The following is a 19,897-nucleotide window of genomic DNA, read 5'->3' as shown; positions in this document are numbered from 1 at the left end:
AGAGGAATCTGTAGATTTGATTTTAAGAAAGCAGTTGCATTTCAGTAGCAGCATTTACATACATAGTTAGAGCTGATGTTTGATATTAATGTTAAAAGAAATCTATAATTTGTCTCACTGATTATTGTGTTTTAACTGTTGCATTGTTCTATAGCTTTGCATCAAAATTTTTCCCACTGAAATTAACATATGTGAAATCAGATTTCCAGTTCTCTCAAATTTTATGGAGAAAATTGCCCTGAATAGGATTACTGTGCCATGGCTTTTAACAGTGAATATGTTCATTGTCTTACATAGATAAACATATGTTATCAAAATGCAAATAGTAACGTTGTAGAGTTGCAATTACATTGCAGTATAAAAACATTATTGTTATGGAATAATGGTACTTGAGGGACAAAGTAAAGTACCAGTTTCCATAAAATCATCTTGAAGTTGCTTTACCACCATGATGATGTCTTTTTAGGCATGTCATGAGTCTTCTGCAACACTTATCAAAGTGAATGCATAATAATAATAATAATAATAAAGATCTTGAAAAGTAGCTCCTGCTTAAACTTTAGTGACTTAATTTAAGCAATTTGACTACTGTTTCTGAGTTATTGTTGATAGCTGGAAGATTTTAGCTGTTGAGAGAGTAATCAGTTCGTATATCTATGTAGGTACCCTGTGCGTATGTGTGTGTCTGTGTATATATATATATATATACACACACACACAACATGTATGTGTATGTGAATGCCCACGTAAATCCACCTGGAATACAGACCTGTTAAGTGATTGGATATCAACAGACTTTTTTGTTTTACTTTCCTCAGCAAAAGAGAGACATGGTGAAATCCTAAAGCTGGTGTTACCTGTTGACCTTACTGGAGCCAGAATTTCAAAACATGGATTTTAACCCTCAAGCCAAGGGAAAAATAGAACATCATTTGACACTTAAACATTTTTTAAGATTTTGAGTTGTGTGAGTTCGCAGTACATCCTAGCTGAGTTGTACAACAAGGTAGTAAGAAGATGGTAAATTTTTGGTAGCCTTTGTGGCAAATCTTTTGCTGCTTTATAGATCTGAAGATCTGAAATTTAGATGACGTGCTAGTACATGCCAATTCTTCTAAAGACACCAAACAGTGTTTCATATCCCTGAAAATGGTTGGTCCACTACTTGCTTTAGTACATCTTGATAACCCATGTAAATGGGCAGGAAGGGAGGCATTTCGTTTAAGTAGAGATTTAATAACAATAATTATGAAATCAGTGTAAACTTCTTTACATGAAAAAAATTAATTCATTGAGGACAAAATTAACTGAGCATAATAGTGTGACCAAGGATGAGTCATATTAATTCAGACATCTCTAGGCAATTCCATAAAGATGGCCTCAGCATTTATATTATTTGCCTTTATGATGTTTCAGCCAGTTCTGGCATGTAACTAAGGAAGAAATAGCTTATTCTGCAACAAAATTAAGTTATTTGAAGTAGTGTTAATATCATCACTTATTTAACAAAAAAGTAGTCATCTGTGCTCATGTAGAGGTAGCTTAAAACTCATCTTAGCTGTTAGGCAAAACCAGCCCACGGGGAAGTTTGTGAGAAATGGGCTTATGAGTGAGTCCAGTCCATGCCATGCAAGCAGGTTTGGCTTAGGGACCTGATATGTTGGGGTGGCTACTTCTTTCTCCTGCCATGCAAGCCTTCCTTGGTGATTAGAGACTTGACTAGTGTCTCAGGCTGTGGTGGGGAGAAGACTCTTCTCACTGCTCTGCCTCTGCAGCTGACTCCCCTCCATATCCATTTCCTTCATTTAGCATGTTACCCTTAGGCACAGGCCAAGTCACCAGGCGGCCCCTTAAAGGGACTGTTTTGCCTCTTAGTAATATGGTCCCTTAGGTAGCTACCTTTGCTAAGGCTGCTCCAGTGTGTGTGTGTGTGCAAATGCACATATGTAATCCCTTACCTTTGATGTATTTATATAAGTGTTGTCCATAGCAATTTGACTCAGGTGTAGCTTGTTTTGCATCTCCCGTTGCTGTCTTGTATCTTATGTAAATTATGAACTACTGAACTACTGAAGGAAACATTTGATGCTTGATGGAGTCATATTTATGTGATGTGTTTGCTTGACATCTTAATAGTTTTGATGATAAATGAGCTTGTCAGTATGTAAGCAGCAATCTGCTGCATTAAGCAGCTCTAACTCAGGAAAGATGATCCTAAGAAAGTGTAGTTGTTTTATATTTTCCATGTGATTGGCTTCTGAGGTGAATTTTCAAACATTATTCAATAAACAAAGACAGGATGGAAATTTTTTTTCTGACGTAGTCTGGGAATCTTAAAGGCATGATTAAATATTGACATTAACAAAAGCAGGAACGACTTAGTCCTGTATGGGTAGAAAGGCAGGGAACAATTTACCAACTCCAGATGAAATAACTGTTTTAAAAATGAAGTGTTTCTTTATTCTACAGCTTCTTTAGAAAAGCAGGCTTTGTCTGATCATTAGAAAACTATGCTCTATGCTGCTGCGGTAGCAGTGACTATTTTCAGAGATATCAAGAGTCCCACTCTTTTTACTGTGTTTAGCTGCACAAACCAAACAAGTAGATAAATACATATGTATGTTATTCCAACTAGTTAAGCTCTCTCCTCCTGCTACAATACAGTTCTTCTCATTTAAATATTATACAGTCATTCATCAGTTATGTTCCCAATACAAGCCTTTGTCTCAGTCTTCACTGATAAGGTCTCCTAGGCCTTTGTGCCAGGGGTTCACAGAAGAGGGGAACCATCAGTAGTGAAAAGTGACTGAGGGATTGCTTGAGAAATCCCAACCTCTATGAGTCCTTGGGCTAAACGTGCTGCATCCAAGGGTGCTGAAAGAGCTGGCTGATGTCATTGCATGACCTTCCTGTGAAAGGTCATGGAGACTGGGGAGGGGCTCTCCTGACAAGTTGAGAAATATAAATCTTGTACCTAGCCTCAAAAAGGGCAAGAAGGACAATCCAGAGAACTACAGGCTAGTCAGCCTCACTTCAGCCTAGGAAAATTATGGGGCAAGTTTTCTTGGAGCCATTTCTGGGCATGTGAATGAGAAGAAGGTGATTGGGAATAGCCTGTTTACCAAGGACAAGTCATGCTTGACCAACCTGATTGCCTTCTGTGATGAAATGGCTAGATCTGTGGGTGAGAGATGATCAGTAGATGTCACCTGTCTTGACTTCAGCAAGGCTTTTGACATGGCCTCCCACAGCACCCTTGCATGCAAGTTCAAACTTAAGGAGTTATGGTCTGGATGTGTGTTAGTCTCGTTACAGTGTAGCTACAATCTAGTCTGCTAGGTGAGTGAAAGCCTGCCTAGATTGTCAGGCTCAAAGAAAGTTAATCATTCGTACTCTTCCTGGAGCAGGTAACAAGTGGAGTTCCTCAGGGGTCTGTGCTGGGTCCTGTCCTGTTTTGTATCATTATCAATGACCTGGAGGAGGAGATGGAATGTACCTTCCTCTAGTTTGCAGATGACACCAAACTGGAGAGAGCAGTTGATATCCTTAATGGCAGGGCCGCTTTTCAGAGGAATCTAGGCAGATCAGAGTCGTGAGAATTCCAGCAGGCACCTCATGAATGCAGTCGGGATAAATACAAAGTCCTGCACCTGGGAGGGACTAACCCCCTGTAACAGTGCAGGTTGGGAACTGGCTGGCTGGGTACCATCTCTGCTGAAAAGGACTTGGGGATCCTGGCAGTCAGTAGGTTAAACATAAGTCAGCAGTATAGCCTGGCAGCAATGAAGGCTCACCTCTGTCAACAGTGTGCTCACCTCTGTCAACAGGACCATAGTTGGTAGATCAAGGGAATTGATTTCTTCCCTTTACTTGGCACTTGTTAGACCACATATGGGATTTTTGGGCCTCTCAGAGATTGATAAACTTGAGTGAGTCTAGTGACAAAGATGGTCAGGGAGCTGGAACACATGAACTATGAGGAGAGGCCAAGGGAACTGGACTTGTTCAGTCTGGAGAAGACAAGGCTTCAGGGGCTGTAATAGAAGCCATCCAACACCTATGAGGATGTTACCAAGAACCACTTTACTGAACAGCATCAAGGAAAAATGAGAGACCATGGTCATAAATAGAAATGGGACATTCCAATTATTTATAAGGAAAATATTTTTTCGCTGTGAGGATAATTATACACTGGAACGGGGACCTAGTGGGGTTGTGTAATCTCTCTCTTCCTGGAGGTTTTCAAGACCTGTCTGGATAGTGCCTTGTGGAACTTATCTGGACTCAGTGTTGACCTTGCTTTGAGTAGGAGATTGGACTAGAGACCCCCTGAGGTCCGTTCCAATCTGCATGAGTCTCTGGTTCTGTATAATAACAAAACAGATTCTTTGCTGGAGAAGACTCTCATAATTCCACTAAATCCAATGGAACTATAGCAAATTATGTGACTCCCTCTTCTATTTCTGCAGTTTGGAAATAAAAAGAATCATTCTAATTTGGTATTATAGCATCTCTTCTGTGTCTGATCAGGTGTGTTATACACATGAAAGAGTAAATTTGCAGCATAGCTGATAGAAAAAAAAATACAGTCCCAAGAAACTTTTCTGGTATGGTGAACTAACTGCAAGGCTTTTGGAATAACTTTCAAGAGATGATGGAAATTTGCAACAGATTGCATCAGACAGCTTTACATACCGAAATAACCCCCAGCAAAAACCCTCAGCAGAGATGCAAGCAGTCTGGCAGCAACTGAATTAACCCAGTGCTTTGCTTTGGAACATGAAGTGAACATGCAGGGTAGGTCAACCCTGAGGGCTGGAATAAGGCACAGGATATAATATGTCTGTTCATCTCTTATGCACTTTCTAAGGAAAAGGAGGAGAGAAGAAGTTGTAGCCAAAGCTCCCAAAGAAGCAAGGACAAGCGAGGAAAAACAGTCTGTGCCATCCAATGCAGATATTAGCGGTACTGCCTTCTAGGAAACCCTTCATACAACTTAAATGAACTGAGTGTGTGTAAAAACCTCTAATCTTTTAATTGCTTTGCTTTTGAACGTGCAATATTCAGAAGCCACTGCTGCAGGGAGTAGATGTAAGGCGTACTGCCTTGCTGTTTTTTGTGAGCAGCGTCTTTCACAAGAACAACTTCTTGCTCCTCGCCATGAGTGAAATGTTTTTAGGCTTCTAGTGTTTTATCTTGCCTGTGGCTTCATGAGCTGTGATGCAGTAACACACAACCCAACACAGAAGTGCAGCATCAGGGTTTGACTCCCTCACTGAGGGCGTATCAATTAGTTGTGTAGAAGTGTTGATACAGGCAGAGTTTTCAAACAGCTATTTACTTTAGACGAAAGGCTTGTGACCTTGACCTCCACCTTCCCAACACATACTGTCATTTTTTGCTTATTCTTTCCCTTTGTTAGGAGCGTGGCAAAAATTCTAAATCATGCTGGTTTTCTGTACTTCTACTATTTTATGCATGTCTGAAATATTACTCTTTGTATGCTTTGCCATACATAACTGGTGTCTCAGGCTAAAGCTACTTTCCGTAGTTGAACATATGATGTGCTATGACATACTGAGCCTCCAATGATTTCTTACAGGTGCAGACAAGAGTACTGTAGTTAAAAATGGCCTTTTAAAATCTGCTTTTATTGAAACTACCTGTGCTGACTGCTTTCTAAGATTAACAACACACAAAGTGTTGCTGGGATATGAAGCTGTTCACAGTCAGCCCAGCTTGATATGTTTCATGCACCACTTAAATATAAGCCATATGTCCAATATATGCATCTCTCTTGCATCCTTTGGGTTTGCAGGTTTATTTTGTTAGAATTCTGTATGCTCTGCTGATGCAGCAGCAGGTTCACAGCTGGTTTAAATTGGCAGACTGTTACACTACTTGAGGATGTGGTCTTTTATTTGTATTTCTGCATTTAGGAATCAGAGGTATTTGAGGACATCAGCCCCAAACTGTTTGGGGTTCTTTTTTTTTTTTTTTTTTTTCCACTAGCTGAGCAGCTAAAAAAGTATAAGTTTACAGCGTTTTTTCAGTCTTCTTCAGTGACTCACACTTTCAGTGAAACATGGTCTGTAATTATGTTCTCCCTTGGATTTCACACTGTCTAAGCATTCCTATTACATTTGTCTAATGCTTGTACTATTTCTTCCGCCTCTTTTTATTTTTTATTTTAAGCCTATGACTAAGGGAAACAATTTAAAAAACAGTTATAGTGTTGTCTTTGATTATGCCTTCATCAGAGAATAGCTCATAATGCCATCCTAGGACTGAAATTATTGGTTATCTTCAAAGCTCCACTGACAGCAACTAACCAAGCAAAGGAATTAGCCTGATTTATGAAATAGAACAACTTCCCTTCTGTGTTTGCCAAAACATAACAGAAAGGACCCTTGTTGGTGTGAGGGATTCATCCTCCACTAAGGCCCTGGCCATTGGCCTGCATTGTGAAATGTGGATTATCCACCACTGAAGGTCATTTAAGAACAGGTTGAAACAACATGTAGCTTGGCAGGAGTATTATATGCTTAGACGAGCCTTCCTCAGAGCATTGGTTTGGACTAAATGACCTCTCTTATCATGCTTTTTTATCCTTATTACTCCAATATGGTTGTCATTTTTTCTTACATTACAGGTGATACAAATGTAAATGTCCATGTATTGCTAAGCATCATGTCTCCAACTAGATCTAAAGTTTTTTCCCCTCAAAGTCACTTTTTCTATTTTTATCTCAGAAAATGCAGAAGTTGAGCCTGGCTCCGACTCCAGTGGAAGGCTGCAGAACTGACAAGGAATGTGCTGCAAATCCTGCAAGGAGCATCAGGGAAGAAAAGAATGTGTACTGTCTTCATTGAAACCATGCTCATGAGGCCCAGCTGAACAGGTCAGTCAAAGGCTTTAGCTTGAAGAATACACTGAGAGAGCACAGAGGTGTCCACCTAGGTTTCAGGTTGATGCCCCTAAATCTATTTAAATCACGTTTGAATCTGTGATTTTAAAATTTTGAAAGAGTTGATCCAGATCAGGAAAATTAATCTGAATTCTGACTTCTAGTAGAACTCGGTGCAGTTCTTCCAATCTGTCACACGCCTCTATAATCCTTCTTTGAGTTTGAATTAAAAATAGAATGTATTTTTAAAAATTTTCCCTAATCCAGTTTAAGACCTTTTGGATTCTTAATATGACCTATCCAGCTAAAGTTGATGGGACATTATTTTGCTTGGGAAATACAACCTCTGAAGCGGCTGATGTTTTGTTGTTACTGTAGTGGCTTGTCTAAATACATTGTGACTGCCTTGGATGAACTCTGTTAAGTTATGGTGCCTCAGGGAAAGACAAGCTTTTCTTTTTCTTTTTGCCCTGTTAATCACAGTCCAAACAAGCATAGCTATGAAAACTCTCTTCATTTTTGCTGCTCTTTTTGTTTAGGAAGCAAGAATCTGTCAGCAGCAAAATGATATAATTGATGCTAATACAAAATAATGCTCTGCCATGAAGCTCCAGCCTGTGTATTCTGTGCATGGCCTCTCAGAGGCCAGAGATTTAGCATAAAAAGAGAGCCAAACTCCAAAACATGAGTTGGCAGTAAGGGTATAACTGTCTTCCTAAGGATCATCTGGAGCAAAATCAGGCTTTGCTAGGTCCATGATGCAATCATTTAAAGACAGTTAATATGGCTTTTTATCTGTTTCTTCTGCTTTTACTTTTAAATGCAGCATGCTAAATACCAGTTAGCAACCCTTGCTCTGTAACACACCTGAGAAGGACAGCTAGAACAGAGAGGTCCCCCTACCACTTTGCCTGACTGCGTGAAGATTGATTTGATTCAGTCATTGGCTAGTCAGAGTGGGAATTCCTGCCAAACAGTGCCCTTTACAGGGGAGGTTCCTTGTGATTTGGACCGATATCCCCGAGGATCTGGGTTGAAACAAGAAGCCCAAGTTATGTTAACTCTCTACCCAGCTGTTTGGTTCTGGTTCAGACCAGTGACCTACAGGTGAAGTTGTGGTCCCATTGCTGTGGGATATCATCAACTTGTTTGGTTTACTTGCATATCCATATTTCTGGCCATCTCCGGAAGACATAATTTGTTCTTAACTATTCTTTTACATACAGAAGAAATATAATCTCAAGATCAATGTAGGCTGAGTAAAAAGGGCCCAAAGACTGGCTAGCAGTCAGACTATTATGGGGTGTGTCAGCTTTTCCTTTTGAGAAAACACAGCTTCTATTTTAAAGGTGTGTGACTGACACGCTGTTCTAGACATTGATAGCGTGTTCACACTTCTGGTGAAACTTAGGAACAGCAGAAGAATATGGCTGATTCCACTTTTTGTTGCTCTCCTGGAAACTATGTAGCCCTAGATTATTTCCTCTCAGGCCTGATTCTGTCTGCAGAATGGGTTTTCCCTCTGCTTCATGGGAGACGGCCTGATAATTAAAGCAGCGCAAAAGGAGATGGTTAAAGCAAAGAATGTCCTTAAAGTCCCACCCTGACATAGGGGGGGACACATCACAGGTTGCCCAGTTCTGCCCAAGGATGAGAAGTGTCTCATGTGACCAGAAATAAGCGCTGATTCGACAGCTTTTCTAGCCAGCTTGTTAGGAGCATTACTGCCAATTAACAATTACTCTTCCTGCAGTAAGAACCTAGAGAGTAGCCGGGCAAAATCACTACTCTATTCTTCCCTTTCAAGACACTTTAACCCCAAAAAGGACTTTTTGCTTAAGCAATTTTTAGTTAGTAAGTACACAGTAGGGGCTTTATCCAGAAGTGATTATTTGAATCACTGGGAGTACCCTGGAAGTGTCACAGCATTCAGGGGAAACTGCTAACAGCCCTTCATATCCTTAATGGCGTATCCCATTGTTGTTAAAAATGTATTCAGTAAGAAATAATGAAATGAAAATAGGCAGAACCTCTCTCTTTTGGTCTAGTCTAAATATAACAAAACAATCCTTCTAAATGTAACAAAACAATCCTTGCTCATTTTTTAATCAAAACAGCTTTGCTCTGCCATCTAATGCATGCTAATGTAGTCTTCTTTTAATAATAATAAAAAAGGAAGTATTCTTAAAATTAAATTTATCAGCAGTTAATTGGTTAGTGGCTTAATACTTGACTTGATATTATTGGTTATGATCATGACAAAAGAGATCTTTCAGTTTTCAGACCAAGAGCAACCGAACTGAGTAGTCAATGCCATTAAACTTTTATTCTTACATGTTTGTATTTGGATATTTATTTTCTATCATGTTTTTGAATTAAGTCTTTCAGGCCTATCTCAAGTTCTGTATGACCAGTGCAGCTTCCAGGAAAGGCAATAGGCCAAATTAAGCACTGATGTCACTTCACGCATACAGCAACTTCATCTGACCTGCACATATGTTGTTGAGCTATTTTATAACCTGCATTCAGAAAATGTTGAAGGGTCTATGCAGGTACAGGAAGCATAGCTAGCAGAAACTTTCTCAAATAAGATTTGCTTCATACATCAGCTGTGATATAAGACAGAGATTGTTCTCTGGCAATCTGGCCCGTTAACTCTCTCCTTTGGGTTGGCATAGTTAATGAAAGAAGAATCTCTTTTTTATTGCAAAATGAAGGTATGAAGAAAATTAATATGAATTTTGAATAGAGCTGCATGCCCATATAAGCTGTAGTGGAAATGTGCAAGGTAGAGAACTGCTAAAAGCAGAATAGTGTTGAAAGTGGTGCACTATTTACTTTATTTATATTATTGCCATCATAAAATGTTTTTTGGACAGTCTGAATCCTTATACAACTCTAGCAGAGAGCAGCAACTCTTGGGGGTAGCACACAGATTGTCTCTTTCTTCTTAGGGTATGCTTCTGCTAGCAGCAGAAATAGTGCCCAGTGTAAAGCTTGACCCAAGGTTTTATTCCTCCACATTAGGTGTTTCCCTTTTGGATTTCCTTAGTTTTCTGTGTCTGCAGCTGTTCTTGTCTGCTGTTGTGTTCATTAACTTCACCTCCAGAATGAGCAGCTGGAATCAGCCCATGCTTGCCTATAGAATGACAATACTTGGCAGCAAGGTTGCAAGTCCCTGCTGCATCTCCTATAGCTGCTGGCTGTGGTTATTCTGCATGAAGATGAAGAACAACCCGCTAGTGATCTAGGGTCAGTGCAGGCTTTAAATAGGCTACTTCCTGTGCATTGATGTGATAAGTGTAGGCCAGTGGAGAATAAACATGTTGTGTGACTGACAGAAGTCTGTATAACATGTTTCCTTTCTGCTGTTTTATGATAAGAAAATTTGCAAATTATTTTACAAATGCACAGACATAACAGAGTTTGTTATCATGCTCATTTTTATTGTAGCTGTTAAGGTCTTGGGTGTCTTGAAATATTTTGTGCTTTAGAAAGGAAAATGCCTCTGTTATTCTGCTGAAAGCTTGCTCTGAGCAATATTTTTTCACTATGGAGAAGATGCTTGAACCACCCAAATGGAAAATGTAAAGAAAAATCCTCTAATGAAAAAAGAAGGAGCTTGCAGAGTATAGGCTTGTGGCCTGGATCTTGGGACCTGGGCAAAGTGGAACCGCTGTGTCTGGCCTGGCAGGGCTCACCTGTGGGGCAAGTGAGGTGGGGCCTGCCATCCCCCTGCCACCGCAGAGCGCAGGTCCCATTACCACGCTGCGGAGCAGCCAGTCTGTGCGCGATGCTTGGAGGTATATATGTCCCTTTGCGCCCGGCGTCCTTGGTTGGGTCAGTCCCGTGGGGAAACCCTTACAGCCCTGGCTCCCAGAGGATTCTGCCGGCAGGAGCCTGTTCCTCTGGGCTGTATTGCCAGCTGGCTGCACTATGCAGGAATAGGTCAAGCCTGGCATCTAAATTTGACTGCATATTTTTAAGTTGCAGTTAGCCACTAGGCTAGAGGAGGCGATCTGATAAATCCTCTCTCATAGCCGACATCTGAAATGTGTGTAGTAAAACTTCCAGAGTCTGGTTTGTTACTAAAGATGTGTCTACTGCCAATTTTCTTCCAGTAAGTCTGTGCTTTTTAGAGTGCTCAATTAATTTTCATCATAGCACTCCATTGACTTTGGGAGGTTAAATTGTATCCACTGTAGATTCATTTTAGGCTGCCGTGTTTGTTCTAACCCTTTTTCTTAATGAAACTTCAGCCTCATTTATTTTTAATTATGTTGTAATTAATGACAACTAAATATCAGATACTTGAAAAAGCTCTGCTCAAACTCCTGAGGCAATAAGTTAGGCAGAAATCTCCCCAAAACAAACTGACCTGTACAATCTGGAGCATGTTCTTGACATTTAAGTGGTTTAAAGAAGGCAGCTTGAGCTATTACTGTTAAGTATTTCTGCTTCCATTGTGGGTCAAAACCAAACAAGACAAGGAAGTTCCAGAAGAATGGGAAAAAATTAACTAACTTCTTGAAGTTCAGAGTATATTTTTCCTCTTTTTTCTAGGGAAGTTTAGTTGTTAATTTCTTCACATCAATTCACTCATCTCCAGCTAGCTTAAAATGCCTTCAGAAGACTGGGAATATTCATTCAATCAACAATAGTACACTCCAAAGTTCTGAATTCTTTTAAAAGACTGATTACTAATTATCTTCATGTCTGGAACAAAAGATATTATAGAAGCCATTAAAACAGGGAGGAGAAGAAAATATGTTAATGTTTCACTTCTTACAATTTTTAAAAATAAATTTATTTTAAAAGATAAGTATCATACTTGTAGATTTAGAAAGACCACAGAAAACCTAAAGATTTCAGACAAACCTAAGTAACCTAGATACGATGTAGATATAATTCAGGGTTGATAAAAATAATCCACACTGGAAAAGATAATTTGAAGCACATATAAACATTGCCAGGATGAAATTAAAAGAAATTGATCAGAATATGGTGCTGGTCATCCCATAAAAATGTTAGAATGTGGATAAAGGTCTAGACAAATAATACTGCAAATGTTATCATGTGATATTTGAAATCAACTTTGCATCCTTACCTGGAGCACCACATTCAGTTCTGTTTGTAAAAGGATTTTAGAGATAAAAGCCACTGAGAAAAGTAGGTAAGAAATGAGACAAAAAAATGATAGGCAGGAAGAATATGAATAAGAGAGGATATAAGAGATATGCTTAGAGAAATGAAGCAAAATCTTGCACCTCTACGCACCTTTTCTGCAAGAACAGACATTTTAAATCGAAAGACATCAAATCTGATAGGCAATGGACAGTTGCACTGAGGAGCCACTTGTCTTGGGATGCTGTGTATTTTCTGGATAAATGTTATCAGCACTAGAAAAAAACTTGCCTCTAAAAGTTGTTTAAGATGGTGTGTATGATTGTCATAGAGCCAGCATCCTTGTAAACTTGTTTCTTAATTCTAGACCTGGCCCTGAGGATCTGCAAATATATGAAAGGTTCTCTGTGCACCATATGGTGGTTATGAAAGGATCTAACACAGGCTTATTTTTGAGTCAGAAGAATGGAAAAGAGGAGGGCTAAATCTTGGAAAACAGTATGTTCATGATTATGAAACCAAATGTGGTAGACAAGCTTAAAGCCCTCTCCACTTCAGCAACACTTGCTCTACATCTATTTATAATTCATTTTGCTAGAGGGGCATAATTCAAGTGAGAATATACTCTTTCCTTCCAGGCTGGGAGTGAAGAAACCTGTCATGACAAAAGAAAAGCAAAAAGAGCTATTTTTAGTTGTTTTAAGAGGTATTGAATATAACCACATGCTTGCAAAAGTTTGTAGCCTTTGCTGTTGTGTTACTTTCTTTTCTGTGAAAACAGTCTGTTACATAGCATCTTCCTGAACAGGTAGCTTTACAAAGTTTGTGTCATGTTGTTCTGTGATAAAAATCAGGTCGATATTGTGAAACTACCTGCAAAAATGCTAATAAAGCATTTATAAGGATGTTTATTAAAGCAAAGTGAGTTCCTTTTAGACATCTGTGTTGCACTATAGGAGTAGTTTCTCCATGGTCTTCTCTTACCTGTGTTAGAGAGACACTGTATAATGGTTTTGTTTATACTAGCCCTGGCACTCTCCTTGGCATTCCCAGCACCTTTCCCTTTGTTGCTGAGCCAGCCCTGGGAATCCCCACAGCTCAATGCCACAGTGTTTGGGAATGATACCTGTTAACTGTCCATATCCCTTTGGCAGGTCAGAACCCTGGGCTTTCATTTCATAGTAACTATGAAAGTGCTACAAACGTCACTTGTTTGTACATAACTCTCCTTTGGTGAGCTCATACCCACTCCCCAGTTTGACAAAATAGTAATGTGTAAAATAGTAATAGTAATGTGAGAGCAACAATCTCAGCTGCCTTCACAGAGCCGTGCAGGGGGAAGGGCACCTGGTGAGCCCCCTCCCAGTCTTCCCACCGCTGGCGGCAGCCTGGCTCCATGAGGGTGCTGACAACCTGCCCACGAGTATTGGTAGCAGAAGGATCTTGCACTTCTCTCAGGGGGGACTATTTACTCCCCAGGTCCCTGGCAGGCCTGCGGGGGGATGACAGCCCTGGGATATGATCCATGGGGCTAACAGCACTGTCTTGGATGTTCTCAGGCTATTTCCCACTTCTCAGCAGGTTCCTGTTCAGCTGCCTCGAACTCCTCAGCAACAGCTGCCTCTTGTCTTTGGAGAAGACTGCTAAAGCTGAGAACTGAAAGAAGTGGTAGAGAAAGAGCATAACAGTAAAGCTCCTTTGACGGTTCCTTATACAAAAGAAAACTTTCAGGAATGTTTTCATGTAGGCTTTACCTACTTTGTACCAGTAGCAGCCCTCAAAGAGGACACCAGCAAGAGATATCTTCCCATAATGTAACATATATCACAGCTTCCCAGCCAGAGAAGTGATCAGCAGAGTAACTCAGCGAGCTCAGCTCTTGTATTTCAGGCTGCTGATACCTGGGTGGGAGAGTTGAAGGGAGGAAGGAAGAGTGCTTCCTTCTCATTATCGTTTAGTATTTGGTGTACTGGGAAGACGCATTTGCAAGCAGTGGTGATTTTCTTGCTGTGATAAAGTCCTTGATGTTGTCTACTTTGTTGTCTGCAACATGCTGGTACATTTTTGCCATCTACATGGCTGAGCAGCACTTGGGCTGAAGAGTGGACTTTTTTTTCAGCTCAAGGGTTTTTTAATTATTATTTGTTCTGGGCTTTTTTGGTAAATAGCATTTCACATGTTATGTGTGTCTGTAGCTCTGAAGAGGTCTGGTATGGATGCATATACCTACGGACTGTTACAGCAATGAGCAGTTTGGAGAGTTTGAAGGAAACATGCTGACAAGCTATGAAGCTGTCAGGGAGTAGGTCTCTGATCTCTGGGTATTAGTGGTATTGGTATTCAGGTGCAAGAAAAGTGGATACAAATGATGGATAAAACTTATTCTAGTGCTTTTCACTGGATTTAAGTATACAGTTTTTGCCTTCATATTTGTGCTCTGAAAAAATATTGGAATCTATCTTCGTGGGGCATGGGTGTACACAATATGAAAAATAGTTATTTATCATATGTATAAAAATGCTATGCAAGCTATAAAACCAGGAATAACTAACTGTTTATATCTTTGATACAAATAATCTTTGGTTCTATTACTTAGTAAGTAATGCAAATGGATCTGTACCTGATAGCAGAATTTGGCACAAAGTAGTTAATCCTGCTGTAAAAACAGGGAAATCAGTAGGAAGAGCTGACTTCAACTGTCAGGGTTCAGTGAAGAGAATAAAGGTATATTTTCATTCCCCTGTGGTTCAGATCAAGGATGTCCAATCTACTGAACACAGATATAGTTTCAGTTACTTACTGAAGTTGGACTTTATTGCTAGAACTGAAATAACATTTTAGAAAATATAAACGCTTAAAAGAAAGTTCTTACAGAATTCCCTGCTGAGGTATTATTTTACTGCTTTATACAGAGCAATTCTGCCCTCCAAAATGAAGTAGTGAAAGACCCAACTGTAGCTGGATAATACCCAAAAGGAAAGAATGAGGATTTTGCTTTGAAAAAAAAAAAATACAAATGTTTCTCATTTAAATTCTTATCAAAATTATCTGCACATCTCTCTGAAAAACTTTGTATGTTAAACTTATATATACAACAATGCTGAGTGAATCTTGTACAAAATATTTTATTTTTCAAGCTTGTTCAAACTTGTAATGACATGTACTAAAGAATGCTCTGTGCCTTATTGTCAAACACTGCCAAAAATTAACTGCAGTGCCTCTCTGAAACGCTTTACTGATGCGTGGCCTGAAAGCCCCATGTTTTAACTACTTTTCCAGCTTATCATGAGGTCTTCAGTTTTGTTGCATTATGCCCTTGTTTACAGCTGCATTTAAATAATAATAATAATAATCTTATAATTAATATTAAGTACCATTTGAAAATGAAACAGATCATTTATAAAGTGCAAGTAAGATGATGAAAAACCATTCACAAATAGCAATCACAGAAGCATTAATTATTCTGCTTACTATAAATGTCAAGCTATAATGTCCCCTAAAGTGCCTGTCAAGAAAGAATGGAAGGTCAGAAGAAAACTGGAAATCCTCATTCAAACCCACATTTGTTTCCCACAGTATTTTCCTCCATTCAAAGAAATGCCAGCTTTAACTTATATCGCTTTTAGAAATTAGTGCTTTTGATGGTTTATGCTGTGTATTCTAATTTTCACTAAATGTTGTTAACTGATGTAACTGGCTGGCCAATAAGTGACCCCTCTGGTAGGAAAAGTAGGCTCAGTGGCTTAGGTGGGACGTAGACCCTGACCCTGCGCCCGGGTGCCCAGTTCAGTGAAGTGCTGAGCTGCCTTCTGCTCCCAGTCTGGCACAGGACTGCACGTTCACTCTGTAGAAATTATCACCCTGTATACAATTATTACACATCAATGTAAGGAAAATTGTAGATTAACCTTTTTGGTGTGCACTGAAATACATCAACCTCTCCTTGATTTCCAGTGATATGCTAACAAATTCCTGTACCTTGAAAACCTGCTACTAGGGCACTTAATGGTGAGAGCTTCACACCACATACTTTCCCTGTCCAATTCTGCTATACAGATGTGCTTTGCCAGTTAAAAAGGTGATTTTCTGGTGATGTTAATGTTATAGCTAAGGACTGTGTTTACAGTATGTTGTTAGATGGTACTGTCAGAAAGCATTATCGCTTTCTCACTTTGGTCTCCAGTAGCAACACAGATTTCTCCCTGTCTAATGATATTCTGGCGGTAGCCCTGAAAGGTTAAATATAGTTTTAGATGGAAGTTCTAGAAGTATAACAATGCTTCATTACAGTTATGGAAGTAGCACAAATGCTGAAGTGTTTGAAGACCTGGCATCCTTTCCAGGAGGGCAATGGAAGGAATCACTGAGTTAGTCTTGGGGCAGACATTCCTGTGTTCAGGGGCAGCTAATGCTCTGCACGTTGTTTGAGATGATAGTGACACAGCAGCTTGGTTTGTCCCAGGATGATGGACTCGCGAGCCGTTGATCTACCCTCCAATATGCAATTATATGCCTCCCTCTACCTCTCTTTCCCTGGGGTTGCGCCCGTGATTAATATGTATTGATTCTATACTAATGTGGAGATTTGTCCTTTGTATATTTTCATATCTGAGGTGGTGCATATTATTTACTCAGCTTCTCAGAGCTTGGATGTTAGCATTTAAAGGAAAGCACGTTACATGGGAAATTGATGTGGAGAGTCAGAGCGAGCAGCACAAACTTTTCCTAGTTCTACTTCATTCTCATATAATGGAACATCATTAAGACCACCACTGAAAGGATGATCATGTTCACAGAATTTAGCTTACATCAGGAAAAGAATTTAGGGTCTTGGTAAAAACTGTCTTTTAAACTGCTCTAATTTCCAAATTCACTGTTACTTGGATTAACCATTCTGTGCTATTTTTTCATGTTGATATTATCTTGGCCTGGGGAGGCTATTATTGGAATTCCACTCTCTAATACATGCATTCAATTATATTGGCATTGTGTACTACTTATGACCTTTTTAATATTCTGTCATTTGACTGACTGCCTATTCTTATTCTTTTTGCTATTTACAGTTTCACAGCCCCATAGGGCAAGGAATAACCTCACTGACTATTAATGAAAATGCAGACTGCTGAAGTGAGCAAAATGGTTTCTCAGCTGCTACAGTGTGGTACATTCATGAAGCTCAGTAATGACACGAGCCTCGTTGCAATGGTAGTCCTCAGCCCTATTCCCGCTGAAGCTGCTGAGTGTTTTGCCATTGTCTCATTAATTTGCAGAGAGAGAAGAAACAGCAGTAAAGAGTTGTCCACCAAAAAATTGTAACAATACCTGGTGAAATTGTAAAGAAAATGGGAAATTATGAATGCATGTGTTACTGTCTTTTTCTCAAGTTCATCACAGTTTTTTAGAGCAACCCAGAGTGCAAGTACTAAGAAATGAAGGCTTAAAACATGAACCTAAGTAAGATAAAAAATCTCTGCAAAAAACAGAATTGGGGAGTTAAAATTAAGTTTATGTCCCTGGTCAGTAAAATTGAGCTCAAAAAAGATATGCTTTGACTTTCAGTGCAATTTTTTTATTATGTCAGAGCAGTATTTGGTACAGGACATAGTAGGAAGGAAAATTACTACACTGACATAGAGACCTTTAAGCCTCTCTCAGCCTTAGTGGCTGCTCCATGCTGACTGCAAGTTGTCTACAGCCCACAGGCTGCTAAGGATGATTCCTGTCTCTGGGCAGAAATAGTCCCTTATGAGCAGCTACAAGGAGTCTGTGATACTGAAAGATTACAGTGTGCCGGGAGACACCTCACACAGTTCCTGTAGGCTGGCTTGTGGAGCTTGAAGTTCTGTCCTATTTTGAATAATTTATTTTAGGAGAACCAAACATTAGGAGAATTTAGAAGATACATTATTGGTAGTGTTGTATTGTGCAAAACACAGCTGAAATCCAGGTAATGGATTTCGTGTAGACAATTAGCAGTATGTATGACAACAGGCAAGTATGAATTTATAAAGTTAAGAATTATGAAGAAATTCCTTTAAGTGTGTCTGATTGAAATAGTGCAGATACTTGCACACTTAAGGAAGCAGAAAAGAAATATAAGCTTAGAATAGAATAAGATATAATTTTTTCTATCTATCTGTTGCATTGTAGTGCCTTTGATAAGATGTGCAGGGCAGCACTCCTTGGGCTGGGTGATCTTTATTATTTGTTTGCTTTGCATGTGGCACAAGATAGAAGCTAACACTCATAGTTAACATTTGAACAAAATATGCAGAATAACCAAATATTGGATAAAATGTGTGCTTCGTCTCCCATGAGCTAGCCATGCCGTATTTAGGCTCCAAGTTTTCTTGGGTTGGAATCATCCTTACCTATGTTTGTTCAATATTATCTGCATTTGAGTCCCAATTCTAATTAGGCAATGGGATTCTATACAATACAATAAGAAGTAACTGATCAAAGTAATACATTCCTTAAATGAGGGAACATATTTGAAAGGCAGTGACCTGGGCTTAATGAAATATTCTTCACTGCTCTTCCATGGAAGTGTAACTATAAAGATGAATTTGAGAGACTGATCTTCGGCCTAGAATGGCTTTTTCTCTCCGTGTTCTACCACAAGGGAAAGGTTTTAGCCAACTTCAACCAGGTCTTTAATATTTCCATATGCGTACTTGCGTGCTGAAGTATTGCAGTACCTTGTAAATCATGTATTTGGCTAGAAAATTAGTTTTGCTCACCTGCGCAATTCACATCCTGGTAAAGATCATTTGGTAGCACACAGGAGTGACTATGTAAAATCATCACTTGGGATTAAAAATATGGCCTCACAAGGTTTAAATTTATTAATGTATTGTGTGCCATGAAGCAAGTTGCTGGTGGGCATGAAATAGCACTAAAGAAGAGAAAGAACAGAGATATGCTTTTGACTGACTTTGTATATAAACAATATGGAAAATGGTGCCAAAATAAGACCTCTAAACTTGTAATGGGAAATCTGTAATCAGAAATGGCATGGTTTATATCCTTCTGTATTTCTAATCATATTGTTGTCTGACCTAATCTAAAGCCTAAAGGCTTCTTGCTGGGTGAAAATTGCATGTGGAAATAGAATCTAGATAAGGTGCCTGTCATCTCAGTATCAAAGTACTGGAGTCCCGCATGAAAATGGCAGTTTTTCTCTTAGAAAAAAAAAGTCCTTTTCTTCTGTTGGATTCTATGAACAACATGATTCAAAATGTCCTGTATCATTGGACTGCAGAAAGTCAAATGGAGAGGAGTCAATTAGGTTTCACAAACACGGCCATGGTGAGGTGTATCTGACCAATTAACCATGGTGGAGACAATATCTCACCAACATATATTTGACCTCCATTCCTTAGTATCTCTATCCCATAAAGGGGAAGCATAAAATAACTGCAAACACTGTTCTGCAACAGCATTTTTGTATTTATATGGAGTTTATGGACATAGTTGGAAGTAAGTGGTTCCAGGCATTTCTGCTACATATCTTGGCTTTCTGGTAAAGCTGCTGAATAAGCTGCACAAAACTGGAAGCACCTTGTTGTAGACATTTTTAACTTAGAAACAATGTCTTTTAGACTTGCTCTACCCGAATTATTTAACCCTACAAATCAGAGCATTGCAAACAACAATGAGAAAAGTCACTGAGATCCCTAATTGCACAGTGGAAGTGCAAGTCAAACGCAGGAGGTTGCCCTAGACAAAGATAAAATGTTCAGTTTACCCACCTCTCTGATTTGCTGTTAGTTTCAAGGCAAAAATAAATGCACTTAGCAGCAGTCATTTTTGGGTTGCTTTTAATGATCACTGGAAAGAGAAATGTGATAAGTGAGATATATGATA

Source organism: Apteryx rowi, unplaced genomic scaffold, assembly GCF_003343035.1.
Source record: "Apteryx rowi isolate R43461 unplaced genomic scaffold, aptRow1 scaffold_111, whole genome shotgun sequence".
Taxonomy (NCBI): Eukaryota; Metazoa; Chordata; class Aves; order Apterygiformes; family Apterygidae; genus Apteryx; species Apteryx rowi.
Note: the sequence above shows the minus strand (reverse complement) of the source record.